We start from the raw sequence: 12,523 nt of genomic DNA, 5'->3' as shown, positions 1-12,523 counted from the left end.
CTATGGCTCGATTTGTTATCCTTACAGCATAGCCGCGTAATTTATATTACTCCATAGGACATTGATCTTCTACACTTGAAAATTCAAAAGATACTACCATCTTGGAATGCAACTTCCCTTGTACTACTTTGTTTCTACTAAGTCTTTTTAGCTCGAGTCCATCTTATAGGACTTTTGTTTCATTTTCTATTGCTTTTCTGCGGTTCAAAGCTTAGGGTTCTTTAATAAGTTTATACTCAAATTCTACGATAACTCTGGAATTATACTTTAAGGCCATCTATTTTTCAATACAGTGTTCTGGCTACATTGTTAGTAACAAGATGGGATTATAGAATTAATCAAGTAAATGACAAATAAAAAGGATAAATAAGAATAAAGCAAATAATTATTTACCTGATGAAGTCTCACTGTATTGTTTATGTGTATTTTGCTTGGGTGATTAAAAATTCAGCTTTCGTGTCCATCTTTGGAGCAAATTTTATAATGTCGCAATACAAGCTGTATTATTATCAAGTAGCATGGGTGAAGAATACCAGTAGCTTCAATGGGGGGGGGGGGTATTTTCCTGCAAGATTTTTTCTGCATTCCCCCTTCCAGATTCAAGAAAGTCTTTTTGTGGCATTATTATTGAAAAAGAAATTGGTTTTTTTCGTATTTTTGTTAAAGAAATTAAAAAAAAACAATGAACTTTCCCTCCCTGGATTATGAAGAATATTCCTCCTCTCCCGAGGGCCGCTTCCAGAATTTCGTTTTGGAGGGGGGAGGGTATAAAATCGTTAAAACACTCATCGAAAATTTGTTTAAATGCATTGCGATACGTTTTAACGTATCAGACAAAAATCTCGGGGGGGGGGGGCACTGGATATTGTCTAGCCTCTTTAATTTTCGTGAATTAACGCCATTGATCATCACCAGTGGTGTCGATGGGGAAGAGGGGATATTTTTCTTGTAATATTTGCTCGGCTCATTTTGAATCCAGTTTTTGTGCTCATGTTTAGAGCAAATTTAATAATATCACAACATAACTTGCATTATTGTCAAGTAGGATATATCAACGTAATGGGCATTTACGTTGGAAATTGAACTAAATCAAAATACACTATTTGTATCTAATTACCTTGTAATGCAAAACAAAATTCAACGCCTCCTAGCGCAGTTGGTTATGCGTGTGGTAAAATCAATGCCGGAGAAATCGTATCGAGGCTTGAATTTTTTTTTTTTTTTTTTTTTTTTTTTTTTTTTACAACAAAGATAAAATCCTTGAAAAGAAAATTTACTGCTGATGTCACAAATCGATGCAATTGTTTTTTGAAAATTTTTTCTATGTTAAAATGTTCGTGGCTTTGCCCACATATAACGTTAAATAAGTGTTAATATAAAAATTTTAAATTAGAATTAGAAGTTAATATCGAACTTCAGGTTATTTTTGGGGGGATTTTAAACTAAACGAAAGAAACTTCATGCATTCAGTTTTGTCCAAAGGGCGATACCTCAGGAACGGCTAAGGGTACTACGTTGAAATTGTCAGGACATGTTAAATGGGAAATTGAACTAAATCAAAATATACTATTTTCAAATTATTTAATTTTCTTGGGGAGGGGGGCCCCCTAGAAGGTCTTTACACTTCTAGCCTGATAGATAAAATATCTTTTCGTTGTATTTTATTGAAAAAGGGCTTGTTTTTCGTATTTTAGAGTTTTCTGCTAATTATAAAATTCTTATATAATGAGAGTCATTAAAACAAAGAAAATATTTTAGTTTTTTTCTTTTGTTTAATAAATTGCATTTAATTTTTTTGAATCATTTCTGTTTATTGGTCTTTTTGTTTCACTTTTGGTTCACTATGTACAACATGTAATTTAAATTTTGTTTCATGCAACTTTAACTAGAAGTTAGTCATTTGCGCCTCTCCTGGGCCATTTTTTTAGTTGTTCTTTCAAGAAATTTCACGTTTTTCGAAAATTTTCCAAAATTCCTGTTAATTAGTCATTGTATTCCTGGTTAGTTTCAAATCCTGTTTAAAAAAAAAAAAAAAAAAAAAAAAAAAAAAAAAAAAATGATATAAATTTACGGTACTGTTTTACTTAATATTACATACCGCAATAGACTCTATCAAGAAAACAAGTCAAACGGGAGGGACAGATACCCGTTTATAATTGTTTATGAAACAAATTTGGGCTATATATTTGCACATTAGGGGGGTGGGGGGTAAAGCATAGCTTATATTAAATACGTAACCTAACCTAGGTACCTTCCCCCCCCCCTAAACCCCAAAAAAACAGGTTAAATATTGTAAATTCAATGACAAACCATGCTTTGCGATCAATTTAGATAGCAATTACCCGCTTTAAGGGTCTCCATGCTAAATGGCTATAGAGTCTATAGTGATGTTTACCATTAAGTAAAACAGTACCGAATTTACTATGATTTATTTTCGAAAAGCTAAATGTGCTCTCAAGCGATTAGGACGTTTTTATCAGAAAGAAAGCATGACTTTACTAACTAAATAAATAATCTAGAACCTTGATATGCTAATATGAAAATGTTTCATAACATTTGGATTTATAAAATCATACGGTAATTGTGCATTATATCTTACACACCGCTCTATACTGTATCGGGAAACACTAAAGGAAACCAGTCAAACGGGTATTTGCAATAGAGAAGTGGATCGCAAGGCGTGGTTTTCCAATGCGTTTACAATATTTAAACTAATGTTTTTTGGGGTTTAGGGGGGGGGGGAGTACCTAGGTTATGTTAAGTTACGTATTTAATTCATGCTGTGCTTTACACCCCCCTCCCCCCTAATGGGCAAATATATAGCCCAAGTTAGTTTCTAAACTATTATATTTGCTTCCTATTTTATTTTATTTCATTAGCATTAACCAAACTTGACTTGTTTCGTGTGTAAGATATAATGCACAAGTACCAATCATATTTATTTGGCTTTTGAGCTGCCTTGATCATGAAGAAGGCGCTCCAGGGGCACAATTTGCTATGAGGCAGGAGGGCTGCCCCCTCCAGGCCTAAGCTTGACTCCTTTTCAGACCTCAGTTTGTCCCCCAAGCTGAAATTTAGTTTCTGCAAAATATCTTGTCAATACTTAGATAAGCCTGCATAATTCAAGCATCCAGATAAACAGGTCAGTTTTTTTAGTATATCTTTGTCTGATTTTGGCATTTTGACTGACAATTTTGTCCATGCCTTGATTGGAAATTTTTCCGTTTACTATTAAAATTTTGAGATAAACTTTGATATTACGGGAAATGTTTCATGCTGCTTATAAAAATCTAAAGACAAAGTGATAAGTTAATTTAATGTTATTGAGCATTGCAACCGAAATTAAATCTGCGATAAACTTTGTTACTCGTATTGTCATAAATTCTTTGACAATCCATGTGGAATTATCGCTTCTCGGCCTTTTGGCTAAGATCAAAGTGTAGTATCTGTTCTTATCAGCTTAATATCTGATGCGGTCTCTACATGGCCCAAAATATTAAACTTATTTTTGGAAACCGGAGGGATGTTGGGGCTTGCTACGCTCCACTCACGCGCTGGCCTGGTATTGCAGCAGTGATTCCAAACGTGGTAAAATTGTACTGTTTCGGTACATTTCACCTCTACTGGTATAATTTAGTACAATCCCACAAAATATGGTATATTTTACAAAATTATGGTACAATGTGGTACAGTTCAGTATTTTTGAACCTATGTTTGTATTCTTTCATCTACAAATATTTTATTTCACCCTGATCTGTTCGGCATAGTCAAGATAATTTACAAAAACATAGTTTTTCCTAGGGAAGCAAAGTTGAAGCTTAAAACGGACAAAAATTATTACTTCACAGCCTATTTAATATATATTAATATAACTAGTACAAATAAACCAACTAATTATGTTTCCCTATGCTTTTATGATCATACAAAACTAGCGCTTTCTAAAAGGGATTGATAATATTTTGATTCTATAAAAGGTGGCCTTGATTGGTTTGCTTTTACTGTACCAAAACTTCTACATTATTTTGTGCTTTCAGCAAAGCGCTAGTTTTGTATAATCATAAAAGCATAGGGAAACTTAATTAGTTGGTTTATTTGTACTAGTTATGTTAATATATATTAAATAGGCTATGAAGTAATAATTTTAGTCCGTTTTAAGCTTCAACTTCACTCTTTGCTTCCCTAAGAAAAACTTTGTTTTTTTAAAACTAATCTTTGTTCGTTTTTGATTAAAATTTAATGCAAAAACAAGTTTTCTTTCGATTTAAATTAATTATAAAAAAAAAATATCCCCACAATTGGAATTGATAAGCTTTAGTACCCTTTTTAAGTGACCAAAAAGATTGAAAATTGAAAGGTAGCTAGTCCCCTTCAAAGAACCATCTTTTCCCGGAAGGCGTCTAGACAAAATGTTGAGATAACTTTTTGAGTCAATATAGTTGAAAGGTCCTTTAACTATGCATTTGGAGATGGTATTGACCCCAACAGTCTCTGAAGCAAGGGCTGTAAGTTATGTAATTTGCCCATAGTTCATATAGGCCATTGTATTTGTTATTGGGAAATATACATGTTTTTGGGAGGGGAGGGGGGGTATTTTTTGTGGAAAAAAGTTCCCAGGGGTATAAAAAGGGATTTCTTGGCATGATTTGACTGATGTTCAGAAATATAAAAAAAATTTGAATTAAGGATAAGAAGTAATACTAAAAATTAAAACGAACAGAAATTATTCTGCATATGAGGGTGTCTGCTCCCTTAATCAATCCCCCTTTTTAAGTTTTAATTTGTGTCACCATTTTTTAAGAGAGATTGATCCAAAAAAAGGACCGTTGAATTTTAATGGATGTATTTTTAGAGAACATTAAGATTTTAGCATGAAGACCGAAGGTTGCGGAAGGGGCAGGCGCCTTCATATTTTGGTAGTTTTAGCTAGCTCCCAAGTCACCCTCACTTACTTTGAAGCGAGTATTATCTGCTCAGCTAACAGGAGTTTCACGAAGAAGACTATTTTTGCCTATGTCGCCTGGTTTTGCTATCGTTTAATATCCAAAATTAATGCAAAAAGATCATCTTCATGAAAAACAAGCACAATATAAAAACTAACTTACAAAAAAATTAAAACTAGCTTGAAGAGTAAGTCATTTTGATATTCAGAAAACGAAAATTTTCCAAAGTGCAATCCTGTAAATTTTGTTGAAGTTAAAAAGAAAATTGTTTTTATAAGCATTTCAGCATCGAAAGGAGAAAATTCTTAAAAAAAACCTATGAACTCCTCTAGAATGATTTTGGAGCCTTGTATTTCCTAGCTCTCTCATAGCTATCTTCTCTCCTATTTCTTGAAGACCGTGAGCTATCCCTGTAGTTAGGCAGCTCAAGGCTATTGCCGATTTTGAAATACTTTTACTAAATTTATTGGTCTTGTCTGTTTTCGCATACATGCGTTGCATAATTCGCTGTCTTTGATCCTAGCTATTTTTGGTCTAATAAATACTGGTAGCTTCTTTGCTACAATTCTTGGTTTCGTGCATACTGAGATTGGCTTTGGGGCATGTCTCATAGAATCTGTCTGTTTTTCCAACTGGTGTTTCTTCTATCAACTGGCCTGGCTCCCACTTCCGTTTTTCCAGTTCAAGCTTAATTAATAAAGGCCTTTTATTTTCCCTAAAAAACTGCTCCCACTCTTTAGTTACCACTGGCTGGACCTCCGTCATAGTGTATACACTTTCCCTTCTCTTTCTTGCTGCCATTTCATGCAATTTAGCTCTCTCGAAAGTAACCCCATCACTTCCCCTTTGTGCAAATTTTCGATTCCATGTTAATAGATTTTAATCTCTTAGTTAAGTTTTTCACAACTGAAATATATTATCATGTTGCTTGATGTAAGTTAAGTTTTACAACTAAATTTTTGACGAATTCATTTCGTTACATGCATGAACATGCATGTAACGCATGTTCGTGCGTTATATGCATGAACAACTTAGCTCTTTAGATATATGCACCAATCAATGCAAAGAGAATTCATGACGTATGATCTTGGGCTATTTCAATCACGAATATTCCGTTGTTGGTTGTAATTAACTAAATAAACTTTTTTCCACAAAATAAGTAAAGAACTCCATTAAACGAAAAATGAGCAAAAATAAAATCAAATAATCTACCAAGCGTGAAACTACCACAGATCAGCATCGATAAATAAATGAAACCCAAAACGAACAGAAATTACAATAAATAAGCGAGTCAAACTCAAAGCGAGCAGAAATTAACATGAGTAGGGCTCAAAACCCCTATGCCTTCCCAAGGCCAGAACATAATTTACCCTTCACTGAAAAAAAATACAAATTAATGTGCATTGTCAGTTTAGTGTACATTTACTGATATTTAGTAATCAAAATGTTAATAATATTTGATTTATTAAAGTTATTAAAGTAAAAATATTTATATTTTTGCAGTAAAGTGCAAGTTATGTTCTAGCTTTTGGAAGGCATAGGGGTTTTTAGCCCTACTCATGTTAATTTCTGCTCGTTTTGAGTTTGAAAAAAATTGCCAAGTTTATAAATGGTCGTAAATGGCCACGACTGTAGTAAAATGTTTCTGCTGCAATATTTGTTACTCCAAACAATTCCTTCAAGTACTGTCAGGAATAATGTACTGCATGAGAAGAGAAAGAAAAACAAAGGAATGGACAAAAGGAACAAAGACAAAAGGAAAAACAAAGGAAGGAAACAATTCGCGTGTTACGCGAAGCGTAAGGCGCGGAAAAAAATTTAAGATATGGTACATTTTTTTGTCTTTGGTACAGTTTTCATGCAATTTGTGGTACATTTTGTTTTGAAGTGTTGGTAACACTGGTCCTCGTCGCATGTACATTTACTGTATTATATGTATAAATAAACATTTTATATTCTACACATAAACTTTATGAAAGTTAGAGACACTAGACATCCTACACCGGTTGAACCCCATATTGTAGGCCAACGCTACCATAAGACTACAAAGCAAAGAAGTTACACTTTACAAAGTAGTCCACAACTTCACAGAGAAGTAGACAATTAACAGAGAGGTGATCCAAAACCTTACAAAGTGGTGCAGCGGTTTTTGCCAGAGAGGATTACAGTTCTTACCATTTCAATCTGCGGTTGTTGCATATTGACATTATCTTTTGAGGCCCATTACCTACATTGTTGTCGTAAGTTTCTTTACATTCCAATTTTGGTAAAATTCATCTTTGTCAACTGTAATTGTGGCGTAGAGACTATCCGCTGAAAGCCATTTCGGCTCGTGCACAATTGTGTTATCGATATGTGCTAAAAAACTTTTCATCGTTTGACGTCGGAAGTTAAAAATTGTTGCCGTTTGCATCGTCGAAGATTCCAGTTCCAGCTTCAGTTCCAGGTTCCCACTTCAATTTAAGGTTCCCGCTCCAGATTCCAGTTTTTGTGAAAAAGCTAGGAACGCCGGAGGACAATTTATGAAAATAGGTCGTGCATTTTAAGTTCGCACACGGGTAGGAAATCTGTTAGGAGTGTTGAATAACGATTTTGCCTTGTTTTTACAGCTTTTACCTAATTAATTTGTTTTACTCATTTTTTTTCTCGTTTAAAATGAGCGCAATTCTAATTTTATATCCTTCAGAGTAACAGCAGAAGCTATGTGTAACTTTCTTTGCGAGTCAGTGATAGCATACTTTGGTCTTTTTGAAGTTTTGATCACTGATTCCCACCAGTCTTTCCGTTCAAATCTCATTTTACATATGTGTGAAAATTAAAAATTAAACATCATTTTTCGTCAACTTATAATCCTCAATCGAATGGGTTATGCGAGAATCGTGTGAAGGTAACAAAATCCGTATTAAAAGCTTATTGTCAGGATCATCCCAATTCTTGGGATACTTATTTGCCTTTCGTTCAGAATGTATTAAATTCTACTATTTCTTCCACAACTAAATATTCACCACATCACATAATTTTTGGTAGGCAGCCTCTTTCATTTTGGATTTTCAACTTTCATTGCCTTCAATTGACTATTTTGATAATTATGAGGATTGTATGGTTAATTTAGTTAGAAATCTATTCACGATTTACAGGATTTGTGATGAACAAATAGGAAAACTGAGAAGTACAATATAATAAAAATGCTGTATTTTGCTAGAAGAGGACTTAGTTTATGTCCAAGATAAAGCTCAGATTCCAAGGGAAATTAAAGGTTTAAAACTTAAATTTCGTGGACCATATATAATTTTAACAGTTTTAAAAGATTCCCTATTCTTGGTACAAGAACTTTCAGGGACGCCTAAAGGATTCAGAAACTTTCTTACGTTTGAATCCTATTTTTCAGGAGAAAATTGATATGATCAAAAAACCTAATATTGTCACTAGTAAGTTAAAATTTAATGATATATTTAATAGAATTTAATGATATATATAATAGAATTTATGATATATAGAATTAATTAATAGAATTATTAATGGAATAGAATTAATGATATATTTAATAAAATTTAATGATATAATAATCATTAAATAGAATTTAATGATATATGGTTTTTACATGATTTTAGCGTCATCGTTGCCACAAGCAGCAAAATTTGACTGCTTAACTTGGAAAGATATAATTCCTTGTTTTCTTAAGATTATCCCAAGGCCGTATCCAGAGGGGGGGGAGTACCCGGTTTGAACCCCCCCCCCCCCGAAATGTTTGCTTGACTCGTAAAAATGTAACAAAAATGGACATAAACAAATTTTGTATGCGTTTTTTGAGGTTTTTTTATATACCCCTACCCCTAAAAAATGTCAAAATGTCAAAATGTCATTTTTTGTAAATATTATAATTTCCCTCTTTTTTTCAATTTTTGTCATGTGACGCTTTGACCTAATTTATTCAAAGAATGATTCGTTTGGTGTTGGTTCGATTCGATTCGGAGAAAAGCAGATTCGGGTAGAATTCTGCTTTAGCTACTTTTGGCTATCTTGGAAAGGGGTTAGGTTAGGAAAATTAAACTTTCAGGGAAGGGAATACAGGCTAAAGTTTGTCCTGGGAAGGTACTTTGAAGTACCTACCTCCACTCCTTCTCCCTCTAGAGCGTCCTGAAATTTGCCTACATGACAGGTCCTATTGAAATTTTGACAAAACAATATCTTACCTTAATTTTCAGTTATCAGTTTCTTTTTCTCTAGGTTTAGTTCTGAAAATGCAATTTCTGTTATTTGAGTAGAATTTTAAGCCATATGGGTGCTTTTTTCAAAATTTAGGAAATGTATTTGCATGTCTTTAAAACCTTATAAATTGGGATTGAGCAAAGTTGTGAAGATTATTAAATGTCTTCAAAGGTCAGGGCCCTCTAGAGGGAGAAGGATTGGGGATGGGTACTTCAAAATACCTTCCTAGGACATACTTTAGCCTATAAACCCATTCCTAAAAGTTTCACTTCCCTAACCCAACCCCTTTCCAAAATAGCCAAAAGTAGCTAAAGTAGAATTTTACCCTTTTCTCAACCAATGTATTTACTTCCTTTCGATATCTTATAAATAGCAAAAGAACCGAATAATTTGTCGAAAAAAAAAGAATTAAAGCTTTGGTAAAAGGAAAGTAAAGGAAAATCTCATTGTGTTTCTGTTGAAGATTATCATTTTTGTTTAAGTGTTCTGTTCAAACTTAAGTTTTTTTTTAAAGATGTGCAAATTTTTCTATTAGGTGTAGCTATGCGGATTTTATGCGAGCTTAGCATGACAATATAAAGTGAAATGAAAGTGCCAATTGGAAAAATATTTTCTTGTGTCTTGTTAATTCTGTTTTAGTGTCAGTATTTATTTCATGTTCAAGTTAAGTTTACCTTTGTTTGAGGATAGAAAATCATTGTTTTTTGTGAAAAAAAGATTTTGAAAACCACGGGGAAAATCTGTAAGCTTTAGAAGTAGGTTTTTTTGGGTTGGAAACTATAATTAAATTCTAAGTATCTGTCAAAAAACCATTTCCTAGATAAGGTCCATTTCCTTGATGACTATATTAATTCTGAATATTGGTTATATTTCTAGAAGTTGACAGGCTAAAAGGAAAGTAATGTCAAACGTCCTGATGTGTATCTGCAGGTTGTGCTAAATATAGGTTACCAATTTAGATTACTTGAGCCAGTTCTAATTATGCTTCTGTCCTCGTTGTATGTACATTTACTGTATTATATGTATAAATAAACATTTTATGCTCTACACATAAACTTTATGAAAGTTAGAGACGCTAGACATCCTACACCGGTCGAGTCCCATACTGTAGGCCAACGCTACCATAAGACTACAAAGAAGAGAGCAAAGAGAAGAAGTCACTTCACAAAGTAGTACACAACTTTACAGAGAAGTAGACAATTCACAGAGAGGTGAATCCAAAAACTTCACACCGTCGTCGAATCTTCAAAAGGAGCTCATTCAATCTGAAATTCAAAGGGCTAGTCTCCTTTTTAAAAGTTGAAAGTGATTCGAGGGCAATTAACCCCCCTCTCACGCAAACCATTTCCCCAAATTCAAGCAATCAAAATTGTGAGATCCATTTTGTTCAACATGGTTGAAAGTTCAGGAAATTAGGTCTTTCAGGATGACAACCCCCTCAAAAAGCTCTCTGGGTATGTGTTGTAAGTTGTGCCCTGGGGGAATATAAAGTTTTTTATAAAAAGGGTTGTCGTAGAAACTTCAAAAAGGGATCATTCGATTGGAAAATGAAACGGCTAGTGCCCTTTTTAATAGTAGAAAGTGATTGGAGGGCAACTAACCCCCCTCTCAGGCCCACCATTTCCCCAAACACATCCAATCAAATATTGAGATAGCCATTTTGTTCAATGTAGTTGAAAATTCTGGAAATTAGGTCTTTGAGGATGACTTCCCCCCACAGCCCTCAGGGTAAGGGTTGTAAATTATGCCCTGGGGGCATATAAGGTTTTTATAGAAAGGGCTGTCGTAGAAACTTCAAAAAGTGCTCATTCGATTGGAAATCGAAACGGCTAGTGACCTTTTTAATAGTAGAAAGTGATTGGAGGGCAACTAACCCCCCTCTCAGGCCCACCATGTCCCCAAACACATCCAATCAAAATTTTGAGATAGCCATTTTTTTCAACTTAGTTGAAAGTTCTAGAAATTATCTCTTTGAGGATGAACCCCCCCCCTCCCCCCACACAGTATTCAGGGCAAGAGTTATACGTTATACCCTGGGGGCACATACGGTTTTATAGAAAGCTTTGTTATAGAAAATTCAAAAAGGGCTCATTCGATTGTAAATTGAAAGGGCTAGTGCCCTTTTTAACAGTCGAAAGTGATTGGAGGGCAACTAACCGCGCTCTCACACCCACCATTTCCCCAAACACGTCCAATCAAAATTCTAAGAAAACCATTATGTTCAACGTAGTTTAAAGTTCTGGAAATTATGTCTTTGAGGATGACAACCCTCCCACATCCCTCATGGCAAGGGTTGTAAGTTTTGCCCTTGCGGCATATAAGGTTTTTACAGAAAGTATTTTCGCAGAAACTCGAAACAGGGCTCATTCGATTGGAAATTGAAAGGGCTAGTGCCCTTTTTAACAGTCGAAAGTGATGGGTGGGCACCTAACCCCCCTCTCACGCCCATCATTTCCCCAAACACATCCAATCAAATATTTGAGATTGTCAGTTTGTTCAACGTAGTTGAAAGTTCCAGAAAATATGTGCCTACTTATGTACTACTAGTGCCTTTTTTATTAGTCGAAAGTGATCAGAGGGCAAATGTCCCCCCCACGCCCATCATTTCCCAAAACGCTTCCATTCAAAATTTTAGAGATGCCATTTTGTTCAACGTATTTGAAAGGTCTGGAAATTAGGTCTTTTAGGATAACAAATCCCCCAAACCTTCAGGGCAAGGGCTGCAAGTTGTGCCCTGGGGGCATATAGGGTTTTTATAGAATGCATGGTCATATAAACCTCGGAGGGGGATCATTGGATCGGTAATCATGCACTCTAGTGCTCTTTTTAAGAGTCAAAGTAATCGGACGGCAGCTAACCTCCCCACCCCCGTCACGCACATACACACGTCGCATTGTCCCGAAATGTATCTAATAGAAATTTCGAGATAGCCATTCTATTCAAAATAATCTAAATATCATATAACAAGGCTTTTGGGGTTTAAACAAACTCCAAAGATTAGGGACAAGGGCTGTAAGTTATGCCCAGGGGGTATTTAAGGGTCTTATGGAAGGGATGGTTTGTTTAACTTTAGAAGAGGCTCATTCTTTTTCCCTGAAAAAGACTATGTCAATATAAAACGAACATAAATTAATTAAAAAAGATTTTCAACAAAATAAGTTTTTCAAAAAAAAATAGAATTCCATTAAACCAAAAATAAAAAAAATAGAATCAAATAATCCACTGATCATACAACTACCACAAATCAGTATCAATAAGTAAATGAAACCCCAAAAAAAAACAGAAATTAAAATAAATAAGAGAGTCAAACTCAAAACGAGCAGAAAATAATATGAGTAAGGTTCTAAACCCTTATGCTTTCTAAAAGCCAGAAT

At 34.4% G+C, this 12,523-nt stretch overlaps 1 non-coding gene across 1 annotated transcript; it reads left to right on the top strand.

The window, feature by feature from the left end:
* The first annotated feature begins 3,406 nt into the window (after positions 1 to 3,406).
* Positions 3,407 to 3,599, top strand: LOC148938681 (U2 spliceosomal RNA). The gene has a single exon (XR_016143655.1). It is a non-coding gene; the product is annotated as a U2 spliceosomal RNA (small nuclear RNA).
* The last annotated feature ends 8,924 nt before the right edge of the window (positions 3,600 to 12,523 follow it).

Source organism: Artemia sp. Qi Xiang Cuo, unplaced genomic scaffold (genome assembly GCF_049724085.1).
Source record: "Artemia sp. Qi Xiang Cuo unplaced genomic scaffold, ASM4972408v1 HiC_scaffold_3027, whole genome shotgun sequence".
NCBI lineage: Eukaryota > Metazoa > Arthropoda > Branchiopoda > Anostraca > Artemiidae > Artemia > Artemia sp. Qi Xiang Cuo.
This window is presented reverse-complemented; position numbering and strand designations above follow the sequence as displayed.